Source organism: Orcinus orca, chromosome 2 (assembly GCF_937001465.1).
Source record: "Orcinus orca chromosome 2, mOrcOrc1.1, whole genome shotgun sequence".
In the NCBI taxonomy this organism is placed as follows: Eukaryota; Metazoa; Chordata; class Mammalia; order Artiodactyla; family Delphinidae; genus Orcinus; species Orcinus orca.
In genome coordinates this window covers 192,558,707-192,581,613 of record NC_064560.1, presented here as the reverse complement: position 1 = coordinate 192,581,613, position 22,907 = coordinate 192,558,707, and the positions used below count along the sequence as shown (strand labels likewise).

The window sequence follows — 22,907 nt, the reverse complement described above, 5'->3', positions numbered from 1 at the left end:
AGTTCAGAGAACTCAAAACCACAGTCATCATACGAGATGAGCTCAGCCAGCCCTGCGTGTTTCATGGTACATACGAAACAAGCTCTGATGTTTTTCTCACTGCATGTGCAGGTGATCAGTGTAACTGGAGGGCTCAATCCTGCTGTTTACACGCCCTGATACACACACACACACACACACACGCACACACAACAGACCTCCAGGCTGGTCCTCTTCATTATGTGCAGACTTTCTCTTCCGTTACTAAGGCTGGTGCTGTTCTTTGCAAAGTACTTCTAATTTCTCATCAGTAACCTTGACCCATAAGGAACGCATCACAATAATGAAGCCAGAGCTGTAATGTTTGGGGTTCATTGTGGCTCTGTGTAAAAATATAACCTAAGACACAGATTGGAATTTAATCATGACCAGAAAATGGCCCTCTGCTATTGCTACCAGGCAGACGGAAGGGGCAGTGATTATTAATACGAGTGTGGGCTGAAGGCAGAGTGCCTGGGTTTGTACCCCAGGGCAGTCATGTGATAGCTGTGTGATGATGAGCCAGTTATTACCCTCTCTGTTCCCTCATTTGTAAAATTAGATAATAGTAGCTACCTTGATGAGGACTAAATGAGTTAATATAAGTAAAGTCAGAGGACAGTGCTTGGCACACAGTAATCCCGTAATAGATGGTAAATATCATTATTATTGTCCATCATTCAAGATGTAGCTCACATCTCACCTTATCCACAATGCCCTCCCCAAACACTCGAGCCTTCACTCCTCTCTCCCGTTTCTGGATTCCACTAAGAGTCAATTTTGTACCGTGCTGTCTAGCATCTGATGACCTGCAGTGCTGCCTTGTTATTTCAATGTTATTTCAAATGTTTCAGTCTTAATGTTGCTTCCCCAATAGATTGTAAATTCCTGATGGTAGGAACCATGTAGTTTGCTTTTGTTGAATTTCCACAGCTCACAACTTCCTGGTCCTGGGCAGTTACTAGACACTTCAACATCCTTGAAGTGTGTTCATCACTACAAATAAATAGGAAAAATTCTGGTGGTGTGGTATTGTATACAGGTACTATAACTAACAGTTAAAACTTAAGTGTAATGACTTACCTTGAACCAAAAACCTGTACTAAATGTTTATAGCTGTTTTATTCACAATAGAACCCAAGCTGAAAGCAATCTTGAGGTCCTTCAGCAGGTAAACGGCTAGACAAACTATGATCCATCTATACTATGGAATACTACTCAGCAATAAAGAGATATGAACTCTTGATACAGTGACAACCTGGATGAATCAGCAGTGAATTACACTGAGTGAAAATAGCCAGTCCCAAAAGATTACACATGATTCCAAGGTTATAAATGATTCCATTTATATAACATCCTTGAAACGGCAGAATTGTAGAAATGAGAACAGGTTAATGGTTGCCAGGGGTTAAGGAGGGGATGAGGGCAGGAGGGGGGAGCCGCATGAGAGATCCTGTGGCGATGGAAATACTCCGCATCTTGATGGCATCAGTGTCAATATCCTAGTTATGATATTGTACCAGCTACTTTTGCAAGATGTTACCATTGGTGTAAACGAGGTAAAAGGCACAGGGGACTCTCTCTGTATAATTTAATACAACTTTATAATCTACAATTACCTCACAATTACAATAATCTACGATTACCTCTATAATCTACAATATCTAATTAATTAAAAACCACTTAAGATGTTCCTTAAGCAAAAGCAGAGAGAATAGATGGGCCCGCTCACTGATGAGCGGAATATAGCAAGGCTCTTTCAGAAGGATTTTATTTTTTAGGAATAAAGATGGCGACTTTACCTTAACATTTTTATTTCTGTTATTACTCATTCCTTGGAGTATAATAATAGTAGTGTTTAACAGTCATGCTAAATGACATTATTATCCAGTACAATCAAGATTCACATTGTTTTTTTTTTTTTTTTTCACATTGTTTTTTAAATTGGGAGGAGTAACTTAGAGGTGATCTTTTCCAGTTCTCTCATTTCACAGATTCAGAGACTCAGAAGTGACCCAAAGTTACACAGCTAATTAGCAGCATTAACAAGGGCTAGAACCCAGTCAACCCAGGATCCAGTCCTGTGCTTCCGACGCACGTCATATTTTTATTTTATAAAAGCAGCACAATTCAGAAAGAGAGAGACAAATACCATATGATATCACTTATATGTGGAACCTAAAATATGCTACAAATGAATTTATCTACAAAACATAAACAGGGGGCTTCCCTGGTGGCGCAGTGGTTAAGAATCTGCCTGCCAACGCAGGGGACACGGGTTCGAGCCCTGGTCCGGGAAGATCCCACATGCCGCAGAGCAAGTAAGCCCGTGCGCCACAACTACTGAGCCTGTGCTCTAGAGCCTGCAGGCCACAACTACTGAGCCCACGTGCCACAGCTACTGAAGCCCGCGCGCCTAGAGCCCGAGCTCTGCAACAAGAGAAGCCACTGCAATGAGAAGCCCGCGCAGCGCAACAAAGAGTAGCCCCCGCTCGCCTCAACTAGAGAAAGCCCGCGCGCAGCAACAAAGACCCAACGCCGCCAAAAATAAATAAATTTATTTTTTAAAAAAAACAGAAACAGACCCACAAGCATAAAGAACAGACTTGTGGTTGCCAAGGGGGGATGGGGGAGGGGTGGATTGGGAGTTTGGGATTAGCAGATGCAAACTGCTATGTATAGAATGGATAAACAACAAGGTCCTACTGTATAGCACAGGGAACGATATTCAGTATCCTGTGAGAAACCATGATGGAAAGGAATATGAAAAAGAATGTATATATATATGTATAACTGAATCACCTTGCTGTACAGCAGAAATTAACACGTTGTAAATCAACTATACTTAAATAAAATTAATTTTTAAAGCAGCAGCATAATTCGTGTATGTAGCGGAATAGCCTGAATTACTCCAGTTACCGTGCTCAGTGCTTGAGATGACTGCCATCCGGCAGGGGTGCCCCTACTCAGTTACTGGGTGGCAGCTGCCAGTGGGGAAGGCAGCCGACTCAGAAAGGTTGACAAACCAGGCTGGTGCATCCGCTCACCCTACGAGCACACAGTAGGACTGGAGGGGGAAAAGACAGACTAACACTAGGAGAATTGGCAAAGGAGGAAACAAAGAAGGAAGCAAATGAGAGCAGAGCCAGGATGAGAACCAGCTGTCCACGCCCAGATTGGGATATCTCTGATGAGGCGTCACAGAAATGGCTACCCCAGTGCAAGCTTTTCATCTATGCTTAGCCAAGAGCACTAGGTAAGTCGTCACCAAGGGGGAAGCCAGGCTAGGGATGGAGAAATGGAAACATAAATTTCCAGAACACCAATGACCACCCTTGGACCCTGGGCAGGGTCCTTCCTTCCTGCCCTCTTGCCTCAGTTTACCCATTCGCACATGAGGGGTTGAATTAGTCAGAAGAGCCATTTCCTTGTTATCTTTCTGTAGAGACTGAACACACAAACAACTAAGAATCACACAAACTAAGACTTGAGGATTGCTGTTGAAGCTAGCTAGCCAAGGCAAATGTGAAACAGACCTGAATAACCTCCCCAGGCCTTTTAAATTGGCCCCTGCTTCCAGGTGAGTGGTGGTAGAGATGCTGGCCACAGGGGAGAGACGTGGAGAAAGAACAAAAAATTTCACTCTTGGGGAGACTTTTCAAACGTTGCACAAACAACCCCCATCGCCAAATGAGTCAGTTTCCAAACGGCATCATTTTAGGGCCTCCTTGTGGCTCCTTCTCTGGGCCACGTCTGAAAGGGAGGCTGGGTGGGGTTTCCTGTGCTCAATTGCAGAGATGACAGAGGGGCTCTCCCGCCTGCCTTTGCCAGAATGTTCTTTCCAGATAAGCTTTCATTTCCACTCCTTTCTGTAGCAGTGGGTAATGCTGAAGACGAAGTTTTTATAGCCTTCCTACTTGCAAACTCCCCCATTCTCCCGCATTGTTTATTCAACTTTTTTCCCTTCCACATGGACTTAGTGCTTGAGATGACTGCCATCCGGCAGGGGTGCCTCAACTCAGTTACTGGGTGGCAGCTGCCAGTGGGGAAGGCAGCCGACTCAGAGAGGTTGACAAACCAGGCTGGTGCATCCGCTCACCCTACGAGCACACAGTAGGACTGGAGGGGGAAAAGACAGACGAAAGACTGCCATCTAATGAACAAAAAGGAAGCTCCTGTTTTTATGTCAGGCTTAAGGAAAGCAATGGAGGACTATACTGAAAGCACTAGGCCCTGTAAGGGTCAAGCTAATAATAAAACTAGTAACGTCTGCATGGTATTTTGCAGTTTATACAATATTTTTATCCCATGTATTCTCACCTATGAAATGTTATTGCTATCGCCATTTAACGGATGGGAAAACCAAGGTTCTAAGAGGTTACCCGGCTTGCTAAGGTTCCCTCAGTCAAGCAGCAGAGCTGGGCCTGGGATTTGGGTCTCTCAGCTCTGACAGGTGCTCTGTAGTGAGAAGAACAGTCCATCTGTGTACCACACTACCCTGTTCAGGCTACAGCCCCTTGGACACAGAATCACTGCCCTGTGACCTCCTTTCGGGTGATCGTCCGAAAGAATGACTCATTCTTCTCCATATTCCCAGGGACTAGCACATAGTAGGCGCTCAGGAAATGTCTGATGAAAGACTGAATAGGGAATTCCCTGGCGGTCCAGTGGTTAGGACTCTGAGCTTCCACTGCTGGGGGCCCAGGTTCAATCCCTGGTTGGGGAACTAAGATCCCACAAGCCACATGGCTCAGCAAAAAAAAAAAAAAAAAAAAAAAGACTAAATAGCTGTTTCCCAGGAACCACAGTGATCCTACTATCTCCAGAGCAGTTCACGTGAGCTGGGTGCTCACAATACCAGGCACAAAACCATTCAAGAGAGGTTGTTACTATTAGACCCATTTAACAGAAGAGGAAGCTAAAGTTGAGTAATGAGCTGAAAGTCGTTAACTTGGGCAGTTTGGCACCAGAGCCTGAGCTCTTGACTCCCCACTGCGTCAAACTGTCTCTCACTGCAGGAAACTGACTTGAAGGGCCTCACCCTTTCAGGAGCGTTGGTGGATCCGTCTTCATCCTCGTGCACATCACCTGACCTGTTTCCATCATGAGAGAACTCAGGAAACTTTTCTTAATTACCTGGGAGATCTTTGCAGAGATTTCACGAGCAGATACATATGACCGCATTTGGAAAAGCAAAGCACATTATCCAGATGCCCAGTATTATAATAATTGTTGACCGCTGTCTGTACCTTCAGCTAGACTGCTGCAACCCCAAAGCCTGCAGCAGCGTATCAGCTGGAGTCAGGATGATAACGACAAACATAACTGGACACCTCGAACAATCAAAGGGCAAGGATGAAAGAGGCCCTTTGTGTGTTATCTCCTCTGACCCTGTGAATAATTATAACTGAGTGAATGGGTTCTGAGTTAAGGAAGTGTGGCTGACACTCAGGCATTCAGCTCAGGCTAGGTCTTCCCAGCGTTAACGCTGAGCTTTGGCATCCTTCTACGTTGCCCTGCATTTGGAAAACACACACACACACACACACACACACACACACACACACACTCACTCTTACTATCTGGTCCTGCTTTACAATTTAATCTTTCTCTTAGGACGTTGATTTCTACACTGATTTATTCAACAAACATTGATAGAGGGCTGGCCAGCCTCACTAAGGAACCAAAGAGGAAAACACCCTCTGGGAAGCATTAGATTTGGGACATTTACTTAACTCTTCATCTGCAAAATGGGCGTAGCCACACCTGAATTGTGAAGACTGGAGTCCACGTGGTACAGAGTTCTGCAAGTTGTAGCCTTCGTGAGCGGCTCTCATCCCCATCCAAAGGAGGCGGACCCGATCGTGCAAACCTGTGATTACTCGGATAAAGATCGGCGCTGAGGTGGGGGACAGTCCAAAGGCCTGAATGTGCTGGCAGCACAAAGTCAGAGGCAGATAAGATTTAGACTCTGCTGTAAGGTTAAAGACTTGGAGTCCCTGGATCAGGGGTTTGCGAACGCGTGGGAGGAAGTGTCCGCTGGGGGGCGGGTCGCGCGGGGAGACCGAGGGGAGGCACATTCTAGCGCCTCGGGTTTATAGGAGGTTGTTTATGGGTGGGATTCACATTCCTCGTGACTCACCCCCCTCGCCTCCCCTCGGCATCCTGGGGGTCTCCCGTCCGAGCCGGGGGCGCGAAGATCCCTCGCACGGTGGCTTCTGGGACTGTGGGGTGGGAGGGGCCGGATGGGGCGCCCCCTCTGTCAGGCTGGCTGATAAGTGTCACTTCCTCCTCGGATTTCGCGCCTCCGGGAGGGGTGCCCCTGCCTTTGCTCCCATCTCGGCTCCCAGAGGGCAAGCCCTCCCAGGTCCCCAGCCTCCTCCCCAAGGCTTGACGCACAGAGGAAGTCCGCAGAGCGAACTTTCCCCCGGGGCGCGGCAGCTCCGCGCCAGCCCCAAGGATGAGACCCGGGCGGAGGCAGGCGCGGGGCGGGGCTCGGGGCGGCTCCCGAGCCGGAGAGGGCAGCCCCGGGCGCGAGGCCTGGGGTGAGAGTGGCGACCCCCCACGGCAGCGCTCCTTCCGCCCGCCGGACTGGGGCCGAGCCTCGGGGGCCTCCGCCGAGCGCGCGGAGCCCGGCGCGTCCCTCTCTCGTCCCGCCACTTTGGCGGGGCCTGGGGGCGGCTCCCTTGGCGGGTCCCCAGAGGACTGGGCGGGGCGGGGGCGAGTGTCCGGGTCCCGCCCCGGCCCCGCCCAGCCCGGAGCCTCTCCGGACGCAGGGAGGGGTAGGGCGGTTCTGCCCGGAGTGCCCGCGGCACCGCGCTCCTGCAAGCTCCCGGCCGGGTAAGTGGCTCGGGCCGGGAGGCCGGGACGGGGACCGAGAGGGTCGGGTCCTCAACCCCCCGGCCCAGCCGTGGCGCGTCCCTCAGGGATCGGGGTCGCTGAAAGTCAAGGGGACCCGGGGAGGCGCGCCCGGCTCGGGGGCGGGGGCCCTGGCGTGACAGCTGCGGGCGGGCGGGTATTTTTAGTTTAAACCCAACCGTTTCCTGCCGCCTGCGAAATCCCCTAGCCTTTCTGCTCCGCAACCCTGGAGGTTCGGTCCCCAAGAAAAAGCCCTTAAGTCCAGGGCAGCGCGTCCCCGGAGGGCCGGGCGCCGCCTCCAATCTTTGCTCTGCCTCCGCTTGGGGCGAGCGGACCTGTCGCTAAGGGCTCGCGCCGCCGCGTGTCCCCGGACCGGGCGGTAAACGCCGGCGGGAATAGCCGCTCCGGGCGACCACGAGCTCGCTCCGTAGTGCCTGAGAGAGCCCAGAGCCCACGGTAGGAAGAGGAAGTCGCACCGCAGGCAGGATCAGTTTCCTTCAGAACCCCCGGCTGTGCAGCCTTGCGCAAGCTTCTCAGCCTCTCTGGGCCTCATCCCACATCTCTAAAGAAGGGGAGAGTGAGGGCAGAAACCTCTTGTAGGGCATGAAGGAGCCCCGAAGGGACGCTGACTCTTCTTAGAATCTTCAGATCTTGACTCCAAACAGTGGATCTGGTGGACGTGGCCTGTCGGTCATCCCAGGAGCAGTGAGTGCCCAGTGCAGCCCACTGACCTCCGCTTCAAAACTCTAAGGCGGGGAACTCCAGCTGCGGTGGGGTGATAATAAATGTTATTGTTTTATCACTTTGGCCCTGAAGCTCTGGCCCAAGGCTGCCCTGGGACCCTCTCCCAGGTTCCTCCCGGCACTAATGAGGGGCCTTTTACAGCCAAGGGCTGCCAGTGGGGGAGCCTGATGTGCCCGGGGTGGAGGGCGGGGGGCATGCCTCGTTTCACATGAAGAAGGGCAGGAGGAGACAGTGGGGAAAAGTGACTGTCCTCCCAGTAAAGGGAGCATGTCACAAAATCGTTGCCCTTCTGAGCCTGACAGGACAGCCTCCTTCATCCAGAGGAAACAGGTCCAGAGAGGGGGAGTGATTGGTCCAGAGAGGGGGAGTGATTTGCCCAGAGCCACACAGCCAAAAACAGAACTTGTCTCTTGAAGGGTCCAGCCCTGCCTCCTGCACAGCCGGGACAGTCAACAGCTATCAGAGGTCAGGAGCTGGGAGGCAGAGGGGGAGTGCACTGTGCCAACAGGCTGTTTTGCCCTGTTTCCTGTAACCATGCCCCAGCGGAGCTCTCTGACACGTGTGGGTCTGTGCATTCCTCAGGCAGCCGGCCACAGCTGTGCCAAGCCTGCTGGCCCTGGGGCATCATTTGCAGCCAGAGAGGCCCCTTGGAGGGCAGCTGGAGGGGGTGTGGGCTGCGAGGGCTTATTTCTGGAACTCATTCCTCTCGCTGGGGTTCCTGAGGAGGGGACCCGAGGATTTGCTGGCGGCACTGAGGGGAGTGGTGGGAATCTGGGCTCAGGTTTCTGCCCCAGGGTGCAGGCTGGCCTCTCGCCCACGCAGGCACCCTTCAGGGGAAGTTTGAGTTCCTTCTGTCTCCTCGGGAACAAACCTCTAGCCCGGGTGTTTTGCATGTTTTCCCACAGCCAGGGACCTGTCCTTGCCTGGGTGGCCACTCTGCCTTGTGACGCAGAAACCTGGGGCGGCGACTGTTGGGGGAACGTGGCTTAGCTGCAGGGTGACCTCCATTCTGGGGAGGCAAGACCGGGCAGGTCCAGCACAACCTCCAAAGCGCCCTGGAGCCCCTGGGTGCCCAGTGGGCAGTAGGGCCTCCCCTATTGCTCCGCTGTTAGAAATGAGGGTGGACGTCAGACTAGCTGTTCCAGCCCTGCCTTAGCCTTTTCCCAGCTGGGTGATCGTGGAAACGTTACTTCCCCTTTCAGAGCTTCAATTTGCCTCCCCACGAGAAGGGATGACCATAGCGCCCGCTGAGAGAATGAAATGGGACTTCCCTTCAACAGTGTTCCGTGCGGTGTCAGCCTCAGCACATGGGAGCAGGTGTCACAGTTTGGGGTGATGGGGTCTGGTTAGGACACCTAAGTTTCCTCCCCCTCAGTTCCACCCTCTCCCCCTGTCTTGATGTCCCCATGTCTGTCAAATGGCAGGTGGCCTTGATCATCTCCCTCCGAGCTCTTCTGGCACTGAAAGCTGGTCCTTGACCCAGGCAGAGATTTGAGAGGCACCAGCAGGGGACTACAGGGGACTCCGGGCTCTTAGGCAGCATTTCCTGTCTCTCACCTCCTAGGATTCTGACCGCAGGCAAGGCTGCCACTCCTGGCCCAGCGACAAATGAGGAGAGAGATTCAGAGGCCGGGAGTGGTGGAGGCAGGATTTGAACTCGGGGCTTTATTTTTCATTCCTTTTCTTTCCTCCTTCCCCTTCTTCCTCTTCCTGTTTTTAATTGAAGTATAGTTGATTTACAATGTTGTGTTAATTTTTGCCGTACAGCAAAGTGATTCAGTTATACATATATATGTACTCTTTTTTAAAAAATTTTATTTATTTAATTTTGGCTGCATTGGGTCTTTGTTGCTGCGCGCGGGCTTTCTCTAGTTGCAGTGAGCGGGGGCTACTCTTCGTTGCGGTGCGCGGTCTTCTCATTGCAGTGGCTTTTCTTGTTGCGGAGCACGGGCTCTAGGCACGTGGGCTTTAGTAGCTGTGGCACGAGGGCTCAGCAGTTGTGGCTCACGGTCTCTAGAGCACAGGCTCAGTAGTTGTGGCACACGGGCTTAGTTGCTTTGTGGCATGTGGGATCTTCCCGGGTCAGAGCTCGAACCCGTGTCCCCTGCATTGACAGGTGGATTCTTAACCACTGAACCACCAGGGAGGTCCTATATATATATTCTTTTTTTTAATATTCTTTTCCATTATGGTTTATCATAGGATACTGAATATAGTTCTCTGTGCTATACAGTAGTACCTTGCTGTTTATCCATTCCATATATAATAGCTTACATGTCCTAACCCCAGCCCCCACTCCATCCTTTCCCTAGCCCCCTCCCCCCTGGCAACCACAGGTCTTGAACTCAGGGCTTTTGACTTGATGCTCTTCACTCCACCACACTGCCTGTCTCAGACAATACAAGGACAGTGTTATACGTCAATTATCAGGAGGACAGTACTGATGAGGCAGGATCCAATCAACATTAAGACATTGGCATTTGCTGGAAGAAGTGGATTCCAAACTTTTTTTTTTTTTTCCTGTAATATCTAACAGTAGCCCAGCTGGATCACAGAGAGAGGAACCTGGGAGGAGCCGATGGAAGTTGGGGAACTGTCTGTCCACCCTCTCGGCCCCTACCCACCGTCCAAGGAATCTTTGCTTCAAGACTTAAGGATGAATTCCCTGGCAGTGAGAAGCCAGGAAGGAGATGGGGGGACGGGCGGTCCTGGCAGCAGAAGCCTTGATTTTGTCATCATCAAAACAGAGTTAAGGGCTTCCCTGGTGGCGCAGTGGTTGAGAGTCCGCCTGCCGATGCAGGGGACACGGGTTCGTGCCTCGGTCCGGGAAGATCCCACGTGCCGCGGAGCCTGCGCGTCTGGAGCCTGTGCTCCGCAACGGGAGAGGCCACAACAGTGAGAGGCCCGCGTACCGCAAAAAAAAACCAAACAGAGTTAAGAGGCCCCAACACCTTCCTGTGGGGTTGCTGGGAGGATAAATGAGACAACTGGGGACAACACTCAGCAGACTGCCCAGCATGGTGGGGACACACCAGAAAGAGGCGCTATCATGGTTTTATTGTTACTAATCCTCCTAATGTCGCTGCAACAATGTAGCGTGGCCTGCACCTCTTGCCTGGATTTCTAGGCCGCAGATCTGGCAAAGGGAATCCTAGCATACCCAGAAAACTTTGAAAGACTCAGGGGAAAGGCAGAGGCTGCTCAGGAAATTCGAAAGGTCAAAACACGAGCACACTGACATGAGTTGATTAACATATATACATCCCATGTAATATATACATGAGATGTAAAATGGTGGCAGAAAGCAGGAAGGTGATTACCTTAAATAAAAGTCAAGTGTCACCTTGGGCTGGGGGGAGAGGAGACTGGGATTGAGAGGGTCATGGTGGGGGGTGCGGGGTTATGAGGGAATTCACCTTGTAATTACTTGTGAGTACAGGTATGTTTCATGCACCCCTCTATACCTAGATCCTGTTTCATAAAGTTAAGCAGGTTTAAAAAAAAAAAAAAGGCAAGGGAATGATAATGCAAAACCAAGGTGGCCATCTTTGGTGGGGGAGAGGGTGCAGGGTCAGCCTGCTCCATTCTCAGTGGGCTCCACTGTTTCTGTGGGCTCGTGGGCATTATTTAAAAATATTTTTATGCTTCATCACTTGCAAATAAGAAACATATATATATATACAATGTATATAATATGTAGATGTAATACATATATAATGTAATACAATATATATTCCATTGTTTATATATCAAATCGTACATACAGGTAAAATTAGAAGGTAATATAGAGCATTTTCACAAAGCTGTCTTAGAAAATCACACTCTTCCCAGAGATTCAAATGTTAATCTGCCTGGGTTTAAAAAATGGAACCAACACAAATCGTGTTGTATAACAGACACATGGTTCCTCATTCAGTAGAGGTAATCTCCCTCTTCTGAAGTCATAACAAGAGAGTGACTTTCACACTCCACCATCTCAGATGATTCAACAGGGTTTTTTAAGTCCTGGCCTCATGATTTATGCTTCTGAAATCAGAAAATCCTGACGTATTTGAGCTGGGAGGAACCTCAGGTCCCCTGGACCCATCCGCTGGCTTTACGGCCGAGGGAATGTGAGGCAGGTAGTTAGAGAAGACAGTTCGCTCTGTGCTGCTACACATACGTGACTCTCATCAGGACACCACCCACCACACCTGTGCTGCTACTCCTACTAGTACTACAAGGCAGGGAAATGGGTGGTATACCTGAGATTAAACTGATGCGATCGTTTCAATTTTAAAAAGTCAGAAGAGAGCTACAAGAAGCGGTGACCACAGCACTTCCAGGACTTACGCGGACAGAAACATACAAGCAGTGCCTTTCCTCCTGGAAGCCCTCTTAGGGTTCCTCCTACTCTTTGTGGGGCATGCTGGATATATTTATAAGTTATCAAAGCAATTTTGTGCCATGGATGTGGTGATCCCCAGTTTTCAGTCGGGGAAACACGTTCAGAGAGGTTCACCGGCTTGCCCCAAATCACGTGACAGGTAATTGATGAGGCAGGATTTTCACCCCAAGGGAGTACTAAAGAGACGAGAGACTGTTTTAAGTGTGCTGTGAGCACACCCTTCACTCCTCAGATGCCGAAGCCCACCGTGGCCGCTGGTTGAACTCTTAAGTCAAGAGTTTTATTTGAGATCTGGAAAGGGCTGAGCCCCTCCCAAGTGACATTTGCTGAAATAATGCAGCAGGGCTGACTCACTGGGGGAGACCCTTTCCTTGCTGCTGCAAAGAGCTGGCCTTTCTGTGATGCTAGGAGGCGCCCTCATTCACAGACCTGTTTGACCTTCACCTGGGCGGGTCTCCGTTTCCTGCCCTTTAAAAAGGGAGGTTGGAATTAGGAGATCTCTAAGGTGCCTTGAAGTCTGAATGTTTCCTCTCATCCAGGAACCACAGCCTCACAGTAGGTATTCGGGGACCTTCAGTCTGGCCGCTGCAGTCTGCCCCCCTGCCCCTCCCAGGAGGGGTCAGGTCACTTAATCAGCTGATTCCCTGTTTATCTACCTCCAATGCCCCCGCCCCCTTGCTCTAAGGATTAAGTCCCAAGCCTCCAGCCTGGGAGGAGGCTCATGTTTCCCACCTCCAGACTGTGCTCCAGAGGTTACCTCTGCCCCGCTGTTGCCTCCCCACCAACACCTGGCAGACATCACCTCCTCCTAGAAGTCTTCCTCAACTACCCGGTCAGGGTTGGTGATTCTGTTTTCATGGTCTCATTGCGCTTTGCAAGTGATAGGTAGTTTTCAGTTTTCGTGTTGATTTCCTGCTAGATTATGACCTCCTGGAGGGCAGGGATAGAGGATTATTTATTCTCACATCCCAACCAGAAAGAGCTTATTATTATTTTCATTATTATTATTTAGCGAAAAGCCTTTACGGTTTAAAACAGGATCTTACAAACTTGAGGGGAGCTGATGTTCACACCACCCCTGAGTGTAGCAGTCAGGGTACATCCTAATAATTCCCAGGACACAGAGGAGAAAGGTGACCCGAGGCTGGGGAGAGAAGGTGCCCCACGCCTTCTCTCCCTTTGTGGCCCTCTTCAGGGGACTTTCTCCTTGGAGAACCGTCCATTTTTCTGGACTCTCCGCGGGCCGGCCCTGGACCTCTGGACACGTCTCTCGGCCTCTCTGGGACTCAGACCTGCCGTCTGTTCTCTCCTGTTCACGCCCAGCGTTCGGCGGTCTTCCTTCTTGCTCCTACCCCTGCGTGAAGCGTGCCTCCCCCAGGCCTTTCCTTTCCGTGCTGCTCCTTCTTTTCCTGGAAATCTCACCTCACAGTCACAGCCTCCAGGGGGTCATCCTGCCCACCAGTAATGCCCATTCCATCCCCTGCCCCTCTCTACCATGTCCTTATCTCCCTATTTTATTGTCTCTCTAGCACTTAACACTACCTGAAATTATCTTAGTTATTTATTTACAATGAGTTTAGCTTCTGTCTCATCTACCTGAAAACTCCAGGAGGGTGAGATTGTTTTTCTGTCCCCAGAGCAGCCTGGCCATAGTAGCTGCTCAACACGTAGTTACGGAACGCAAGAATGAATGGATCAATGAATGAATGAAAATGTCTAAGCTGATGGGCTGGATGGGACGCCGTGAGCCCCCTTGCCTGGTTTGTCATGTCAGTTAACATCTGTTCAGCCCTTACTGAAGCTTCTCTGCATTTTCTCTCTTTACCTTCACAACGATTCCATGACGTGTGCTCTGACAGTCCTGTTTACAGCGAGGTTAACTCACCTGTCCTCAGCTAGCTCCCAGTGAAGTTAAGAACTGAACTCAGACTAATTTATCCCAGAGCTCATGCAGGTCTACACTGGCCTTTCCGTGCTGGGAGTGCACTGGGCAGGACGCGGTGAGTCAGACCCAGGACTCAGGCCTCCTTACTAGGCTTCTAGTTCTTTCTCTGCAATCCCCAAAGGCTCTCACACTGCCAGGCCATTCCTCAAAGGAAATCCTCTCTGTGTGGCTAGTGTCATAGGGGTTCAGGAATGCCACGGGTTCCCCAGAGCTGGGGCCCACCCTGGAGCATCCTGCCCTGCACACGCCATTTGCTAGCTCGGACCCAAGGATCTCCACCTGCGGCTGGCTCACCAGCTGTCCGAACTTGGTGACCACGAGCCGGTGGTTGTAGGTTGGATGTGAGCCAGTTGGGGTTGCCAGGTTACATTCCTTTCCTCAGAGCCAGGCAGCCGTCGAGCCTGGTTTACGTAATTGGCCTGTTTATCGGTTTGTTGATTTCAAACTCAACTTTGCTCAGAAATAATTTTAGAAAATGGATTTTTTAAAAAGTCCATCTTGTGGTGTCTCATCCCCATTTCCTTCTGGATAAAACCTCCTGAAAGATTAAGTCTTTGCTCGTTGCTGCTTACTCCCTTGGGGAAGGGAGGAGAGGTCTCCTATATTTGTCTCCTATTGGAATCGGCTCCTGGCTGGAGCCAACTTTGCTTCGGGAGCCGTAGAGGCACACGTTTGTGCCAGAGATCTGGGCCCTTCCACCCTGGAAGCTGCTCTCCTTGGGCAGCCGCATTCCTTCAATGCGCTGACTGAGATGGACATGTCCCTGCCCTGGATGGGAGCAGTCTGGTGGGGGGAGGTGGATGCTTTAAACAGACTGTCCCATCCCAGGGACTATGGCTCAGCTCCCAGGCTGCTGGGAGAGGCCCCATGATGGACCCTTTAATTTTGTCCTTTTGGGCCTCAGTTCCCTTCTCTGCAAAGTTGCGGGGCACACGTGCTACACTCTTCACCGCGCTTGGTATGTGTGAGCGGGTATCGCAAGCCACAAAACCCCGCCTGGAGCTAAGGGATTGTTAAACGCTAGTGTAGCCCACAGAGCAAGGTGTCACCTGTCTTCCTATGCAAAGGACAGACCTTCTACTTTGCCTGATTTTTCTCTGCTCCTGGGCCTGAGGTGTGGAGCCGGCAGCCTGGAATGGTGACGTCAGACAGACCTGGGCTGAGACCCTGATTCTGCCACCTGCAGTGGGGTCTTGGCAAGTCACATAAGCTCTACGGGCCTGGACAACTCGCCGGTTCAGGGGGTCTGGTCACACCTTCCCTGCAGAGCTGGTGTGAGGGGCAGATGTGATCCCAGGTTTACGAGGCATTCCCAGCTCCAAGCAGGTGCTTGGTCCAGTTCCGGTCTCTTCCTTCTCCAGCCTTCCCGAGCGCTCCCCGTTCCCCCGAGGCGCTCCCTAGCTGGGAGGTGACTTTGGTGACAATTCGGGTCACTTGGAAGGGAGCTCGGCACTTCCGCCTGCCTCGGCCCCAGCACTGGACTTGTTGGGTCCAGCGCAGCTGCTGGTGAGTCAGCCCAGGCTCAGGTGTTCTTGGCCGAGGCCCGTCCAGGGGGGGCGTGATGGGCTGGAGTCGACCCAGCCTAAGCCTGTCCCCTTTGGAGGACTCTTATTGGGGTATACAGGGTGCAGACCGCATACCTCAGTCATTCGTTTCCTTCCCAAGGTCCCAGCCATCCCTAATGGCCAATGCAATTTTGTTCTTTCATAGAATTAATTATGGGAAAAAAGTCAATGTCACCACTCCAGGCCCTATTGTCTGACTCCCAGTCTGGCCTTGGGGTCCTTTTCAATACAGTCAGGGAGCTTAAACTAGGTCAGAGCTCTGAGTTTGGACCAGGCGGCTACTAGTAACTGACAGGATGACTGCGGTGCGCTAAGTGAGAGCACAGGTGACATAACTCCCTTCTGTCTTCCTCTCCATCTTCCTTTGGACTTTTTCTTTTTTTTTTTTTGCGGTACGCGGGCTTCTCACTGTTATGGACTCTGCCGTTGCGGAGCACAGGCTCCGGACGCACAGGCTCAGCGGCCATGGCTCACAGGCCCAGCCGCTACACGGCATGTGGGATCCTCCCGGACCTGTGTCCCCTGCATCGGCAGGCGGACTCTCAACCACTGTGCCACCAGGAAAGCCCGGACTTTTTCTTTTTAATCCTTCTGATTATCCTGTGTTCTCATAATCACCTGGGCGCCGCCTTCGGCTAAAGGGTGAGTCTCTGGACCTGGGACTGCTTATCTGTATTTTGTCAAAGCTCCCCAGGTGGTTCTCGGTGCACAGGGATGGTTGCGAAGCACAGGATTTTGTGCAGAGACTGTCTCCGTGTGGAGCTAATCTGGTCTGACACCTCTCTGACACACGCCCATCTCTCTTTATGTGCTGACCACCAGATAGAGATAAATAAATGGCGTTTATAGTCATTGCATTTATTCCTTTTGATGTTCTATACACGGCAAACGATCCTCACCCTGGCTTTCTATTTAAGGTAAAAATAAAAGGTCTCCTCTTAAAATAAATTTAAGTTTCAACGGGTTGAATTTCTTACAAACGAACGAGAAAAAATAATAGTGCAGGTGTCCCCAGATGTGGCCCAGATCATGGATGTGGGCTTCCCTGGTGGCGCAGTGGTTGAGAGTCTGCCTGCCGATGCAGGGGACGCGGGTTCGTGCCCCGGTCTGGGAGGATCCCACATGCCGCGGAGCGGCTGGGCCCGCGAGCCATGGCCGCTGAGCCTGTGCGTCCGGAGCCTGTGCTCCGCAACGGGAGAGGCCACAGCAGTGAGAGGCCCGCGTACCGCAAAAAAAAAAAAAAATCATGGATGTGATGATGCACAAATGGCCAAAGTGTGTAAAAACATGGAACTAGATGACTTCCAAGGGCCCCTCAAAGCCTGGCTTCCTGATGGAGCCAAGGAGTGCTCACCACAGCTGCCCTTTAAACTCTCCCGAAGCGAAACAGAAAGAGAATTTCAGGTGAACAGACCCTGCCTGACCCCAGCCGGCTTTTTCTGCTTGTGTGCCGGGGCCCCTACCTATTATCACTGGAGAGCTGGCCTGTGTGCCTTCTTTCAGAGTGATTGTGAGGTTCCTGTTGTCTTTGAACTGTCTTCTAGGGATTCAGGCCATGGCAGCCCCTGGGGAGGGTGGAACCCAATCCAGGATCCAGGTATGATTCCGGTACCGTCTTGAAGGGCATGGGTAGGTGGCTCCAACAATGTCCCTGACGGTGCTGGGAAGACCTCACCTTAGTGACAAACACTACCTGAGTGTCTCTAAGTAAGGGGAGCTCCAGAGGGAAAACTGCTGAAGACACGGCTCTCAGCATTTGGAAAACTTTGCCTGATCAGCCCATTCTGGATATCAGGGACTGCCTACTATTATATTTCCTGAAAGGAGTAGTAAGGAGTCCTCTGGATTCTCAGACCTGGAAGAATGCTATGCTGATAGGTAGGGTTGGGGTGAGGTATTTCCCTTGAGCTGATAGAACAGAGGTCAGCAAACTTTTTCTGTAAAGGGACAGATGGTAAATATTTTTAGCTTCATGGACCATTTGGTCTCCATCGCAATTATTCAGTTTTTCCATTGTATCTAGAAAGCAGCCGTAGACACTTTGGAAATGAATGGGCGGGCTGTGTTCCGATAAAACTACTTGGAATTTGCACTGCATGTAATTTTCACCTGTCATGAAATATTACTCTTCTTTTGATTTTTTTCCAACCATTTAAAAATGAAAACATCACTCAGCTGGAGAGCTGTACAGAAACAGGCAGTGGGCCACGGTTTAGCAGTCCCCTGCTCTAGAAACCTTCTCTGCAGTGGAGGGTGGACCTTAAAGATGTAAGTCACTGTTCTAATCATTTCAGTTCTTACAAATAGGGCGCTGAAACAGGTCTGAGTCTCATGTCTGTTAGTTAAAGTAGAACCTAGTATTAGTTACTGTACTTAGTTCATTTATCAACAAATATTAGGTCTAGTGGTGAAGACGGAGGGAGAACACTGGTCCTGGGCTGGCTGTGGAGCCTTGGGCAGATGGCTTAGCCTCTCTGAGTCTCAGTTCTTTCATCTGTAGAGGCAGTAATAGTGGGACCGATCAAATCAATGCCAGACAGTTCACTTCTGGCACATAGCACACCCTTCACGAAGGTCAGCTATTTCCTCTCACTTCCATAGAGTTCGAGAGTACAGGGATGCTTTATCCCTTTATCCAGCAACCCTGCACAGTAGATCTTATTTAGCACTTTATGGAGAAAGAGGCCCAGAGAAGTTACAGAGCTTGACCAAGGACACAAGCTAGAAAAAAATGGTAGAGCTTGAAGACTGTGACTTGAAAGACCTAGCCTTCTCTATGTGATGCCCTTGCAGACAGCCAGACAGGAGAATAAATCTAGTTTCTCTAGGGACTTGTGGAGGTGGTTAATTTAATGGTCTTTTCCTCTAGAGCCAGGCTCTTATAACTCCTGCATGCTGTGCCTCAGGTTCTTGGGGAGACCAGCATCCTTTGGGGGACCTCACAGCCCTCTAGCAGCTTGGGGAGGCACCAGGCTGAGGGGTTTCTGTGAATATTTTAGGGGGAACTTTGTTGCTCTGCATGGAGCTCTGGATTAGAAGCCCCAGCGTGGAAACAGGCATCTGGACAAGATTTTAAGTTTTTCTGAGTCCTCCTGGGAGAGAACGTCTGCGGTGTGTGTCTCTGCAGGGCTAGTAGGGAGGGTTCTAGAAGGCAGGATTTAAGTCAGCTGCTTTCGAGTAATGGAATCATCAGGATCTTGGGAAATAAATAGCAGAGGTGGATTCCTGACCAGTTTTATGCCTTGGTTTTCTCTTCTGTATAATGGAGATGGAAAAGTCGTCATTAGCTGCCTGTTTCTTGAGCCCAGCACGTGTGTGTTGGACGCCTGCAATGGGTCTCACTCTGAACACACAAAGGAAGTCTGGGGAGGAAGCCTGACCTTGGATAGGGGAGGCCTCGGGAGGCAAAACTCAGACAAGGGAAACAGTGAAGGGACCAGGGAGCCTGCAGCAGCCTGGGAAGGCGGCCGAGCCAGTGTTTTCTGTGCCCCTGCACTTGTCTGAAGACTTAACCAGAGAAGCGAGGAACACAGGCATTAGACTCACCCATCGCTGTGCCCTCTGTTCCCACTCGGTTACCCGGGGAAAAGCTGCCCTGGACACTGGCTGCTAAAAATCCAGCCCTCACCTGTGAGTGGCTGAGAGGTTGGCGGGGGAGGGGTGTTGGGAGGGGACATGCAGGTGGAAGTAAGTGTGACCAGTTGTTCCCAGTTTGCCCAAGACTGAGGGGTCTCCTGGGACACAGGACTTTTGGAGCTAAAACTGGGGAAGCCCCGGGCAAACCAAGACACTTGGGTCACCCTAGTTAGTCAGAGTCTTGCCATCCTGACCGTGGCGCTGGGCAGTCTGGGTCACAATGGACAGTGTAAGAGGGGTCACCTGCCCCCTGAGCCTCAGTGCCCCCTCAGACTTGATTGCCCCTCCTCTGAGCTCCCAGAGCCCCTGTGCACGCAGAATCACTGGCTCTGCTGTCCCCCGAGTCTGTGAGCGCGTGAAGACAGAAACCACCCTGTCCTCGGGCCAGCCTCTGCCTGTCCCTGAGCACAGAGCAGGTAGTAAATGCTATAGGATGAAGGAATGAGGGTTGAGGGTCTCCGCCTCCATTTCCTCCGTGCTGGGGACAAATGACTCAGATGCCAATTCATGCTTTGCTACTTTGCACATGCTGTTCCCCGTCCTGCATGCCCTTCCCTCCCTTGGCAGTCTCTCACCACGCTGTGTCCGCTCTGAGCTGAACCTTAACTCTAACTGGCCTTCTCTGTTCATTCGTCTTCCCCTCCCACCCCCGACACGATGAGCTCCTCAAGGGAAGGTCCCAGCTTCGTATTTTCTCAGCTGCACTTGGCAGCTGTAAAGGTTTCTTGAACAAATGAGTGGCGCTGAATATGTAGAGCAGCGATTCATTCATTCACTCACCAACTCCTTGCCGAGGGACTACCACATGCCAGGCGCTATTCTAGGCAGAGGGACGGGAGCAGTGGACACGACTGGCAACACTTTTGCTCTGATGGAACTTATATTCTAGAAGGTTCTAGAATCATCTAGCTTCAACAAGCAAGCAATAAGTAAACAGACCGTATCCGAAGGTCACATGTCCTGGCCAGTTGCTGCCAGGCTGGAGGTTGCAGTTCCGTGGAGGGGAAGTGATTCAGGCCCAGCACGTGTGGCTCCCCTCCTGTACATGCAGAATGGACACACCTTCCCCTGAGTGGTGGCGGCCCTACTGTTGAGTGCGGTCAGCTCGGGGAGGGTGACATTTGCCTTTCATGCAAATCTTGTAGGCCATCAGTCCTTGCAAGAAAATCCACTAAAGCTAGCATTGTGCAACAGGAGGGGAAAAACACATTTTAGGAGGTCATGTGCTGTTTGTGCCGGGTGTGGGAGGCCCCGTGTGTCTGACCCCAGTCCCCAGGGCGGGAGTGCAAAGAATGGGGCTCACATGCTGACCGCCTCTCTCCCCCAACTGCGCGGTGACCTTGCTGGGCAGCAGCAGGAGGGCCATGGGCTCTGCTAAGGGATTGTTGGGGAGCCCAGATTCCTCCAGGAGGAAAGGGATTAAACTCCCTCCCATCAGGGGGATAAGGAGGGGGATGCGCTTGGTCAGCTTCCAAGCGCTGCACACAACAGTAAGCTATTGTCTGCTGGGACTGACGGGGAGCTCAGCCCTGGACACAGTCCCCTCCGGGAGGGAGGAGTGGAGTCTGGCAGGGCCAAGTGCCCCATGCCCGGGAAACACGCTGCTCCCCAGAGCCCCAGGTGGCATCTCCCTGCTGCCTGAGTACTGGTAGCCCCTGGTCCTGAGGTCCAAGGGGCTTGGGTGGCACCTCTGTGTCTGCAAGGACGTGACTCACCCCTGCTGGTGACCCCCTCATGTTGCCCCCCACCCCAGAGGGCAAGGACTGAAGACTTAATCAGTCCCCAAGGCCGCTGCCCTTGGCTTCACACAGACACATCGTAAAACTGGCGTCTTGAAGCCTGGGAAGGAACTGGCATGTGCTAATTATAATCTGCACAGCCTGTTACCGATTGACCTTGGACTCCTGGGAGGTGAAGGCTCCTGGGGGAAGGCTTAGTGGTGCTCTGAGGCTTCCAGATATCAGGCACGGCATCGAGATAAGGAGGATGAACTCTTCTGGATAGCTCAGTGGATACCACCTTGCAGCTCCAGCAGAGTGCGGACAGTTTTAAACCTCTTGGGCTCTGCTAAGGGGCTGTTGGGGAGAACAAGGCAGCAGGATACCTTCTGTATGACCTTGGGCAGGTCACTGAACCACTTTGATTTCTTTATATAAAGAAGACAATCATTCCTACTTAACAAGAGGTGAGAGACCTCAATAAGCTGTGTGTAAACACCTAACATGGGGACTGCCACCTGGTACATGCTTAACAGTGTTAGTTCCCAGCCCGGTACACCCTGAAAAATCCTGGAGGGCTCCCTGGAGGCAGTGGTGCCAGAACTGATGAATGAATGTGGGCAGGCAAAGAAGAGCACTGAGGGGGGAAGCCACATGCTATGTACAGGGAGCCCCAGGGAGCTCTGGTTCAGGAAGAGGAGGTGGGAATCGGTGGGAGGTGAGGCTGCATAGATAGATGGAGAAGGACCTCAACTGTCCTGGGACACGTTGTGGACTTTCTCAGGTACGGGCTGTGGAGCCTTGGAGGGATTAAGTCAGAAGGGCCTTTGACTCTGAACCCTAAGTGCCCCTTTCTGCCAAAAAGAGAGGACTCTGTTCCCTCTGCCTCCTCAAGACTCAGGGCCCAGGGGCTCAGGCCCCAGGAAGAAGCACGCTGGGCCTGAGCCCCTGTGGGGACGTGGATCTCCCCAGGGGTTCGGCCAGGGCAGCCCCGAGAACTCCCTTGCTCCGAAAACTCCCATTTGGAACAAACCCTGCCTTCTTCTGGCTGTTCTTCTCACAGCTGGGGTGCCATTTATTAAATGAAAGTGGGGTTCAAGTTGCTCTGTATCCTTTTATAAACCAAACCTGAAAACCATAGGAGGGTATTTTTCTTAGGTGAGAAGTAAAGCGTGCTGGGTTTTCTAGTCTGCTTTGATCCTGGTGATGACACAGACCCAGGGTCAGCAAGATCCTGCCTGTGTGGGTCCTGTGGGTCCTGTAGGTCTGAAAGGCACGTCTTTGTATTGAGGGCCTACTGTACCCCAGGCTCAGCACCAAGCCTTTGTTCGTTTTTTTTGTTTTGTTTTAAATTTATTTATTTATTTTTGGCCGCGTTGGGTCTTCGTTGCGGTGTGCAGGCTTTCTCTAGTTGCGGTGGCTTCTCTCTTGTTGTGGAGTATGGGATCTAGGCTCGTGGGCTTCAGTAGTTGTGGCACGTGGGCTCAGTAGTTGTGGCGCACGGGCTTAGCTGCTCTGCAGCATGTGGGATCTTCCCGGACCAGGGCTCGAACCCGTGTTCCCTGCATTGGCAGGCGGATTCTTAACCATTGCGCCACCAGGGAAGCCCAGTGCCGGGCCTTTGTATGCTTGCTGGTGCCATTGGTATCCTCACTTTACAAACAAGGAAACTGAGGAACAGAGAGGTTAATAAACTTGCCTGGGGTCACACAGCTAGTAGATAAAGAAGCCAGATTCAGTCCCACGCTGGCCATACTTCATGGACTACGTTTTCTATACAGCATAATGTGAAAGCTGGGCTTCCTAATTCTAACTTATTTTAAAAAGTCGAATGGAACTGTGAGATCTCTTAATTTGTTATTAGAATGTACGCAGTCTTAAAGTACTTTAATTTTTTAAAAAACTACTACTACCACCTTAAAGAAATTGACATTTAAACAATGTGCCTGTGATTCCAGTGCTCTAAGAGAACCTTCTACTTTTTCCTGTGTTCCTTTCAATCTTTATCTTTTCTCACACAGTTTTTGTATAATTTG

The 22,907-nt window shown here is 51.2% G+C and overlaps 1 protein-coding gene across 2 annotated transcripts in view; it reads left to right on the top strand.

Moving 5' to 3' along the window:
* The first annotated feature begins 6,529 nt into the window (after positions 1-6,529).
* SYNE3 (spectrin repeat containing nuclear envelope family member 3) overlaps positions 6,530-22,907 on the top strand; it is a 91,923-nt gene continuing 75,545 nt past the window's right edge. The window contains exon 1 of one of the 2 annotated variants that reach the window (XM_004262373.4): positions 6,530-6,858. The gene's annotated coding sequence lies outside the window, so the exon portion shown is untranslated. The remainder of the gene's footprint in view (positions 6,859-22,907) is intronic. The other variant, XM_049705409.1, reaches the window with a different exon arrangement.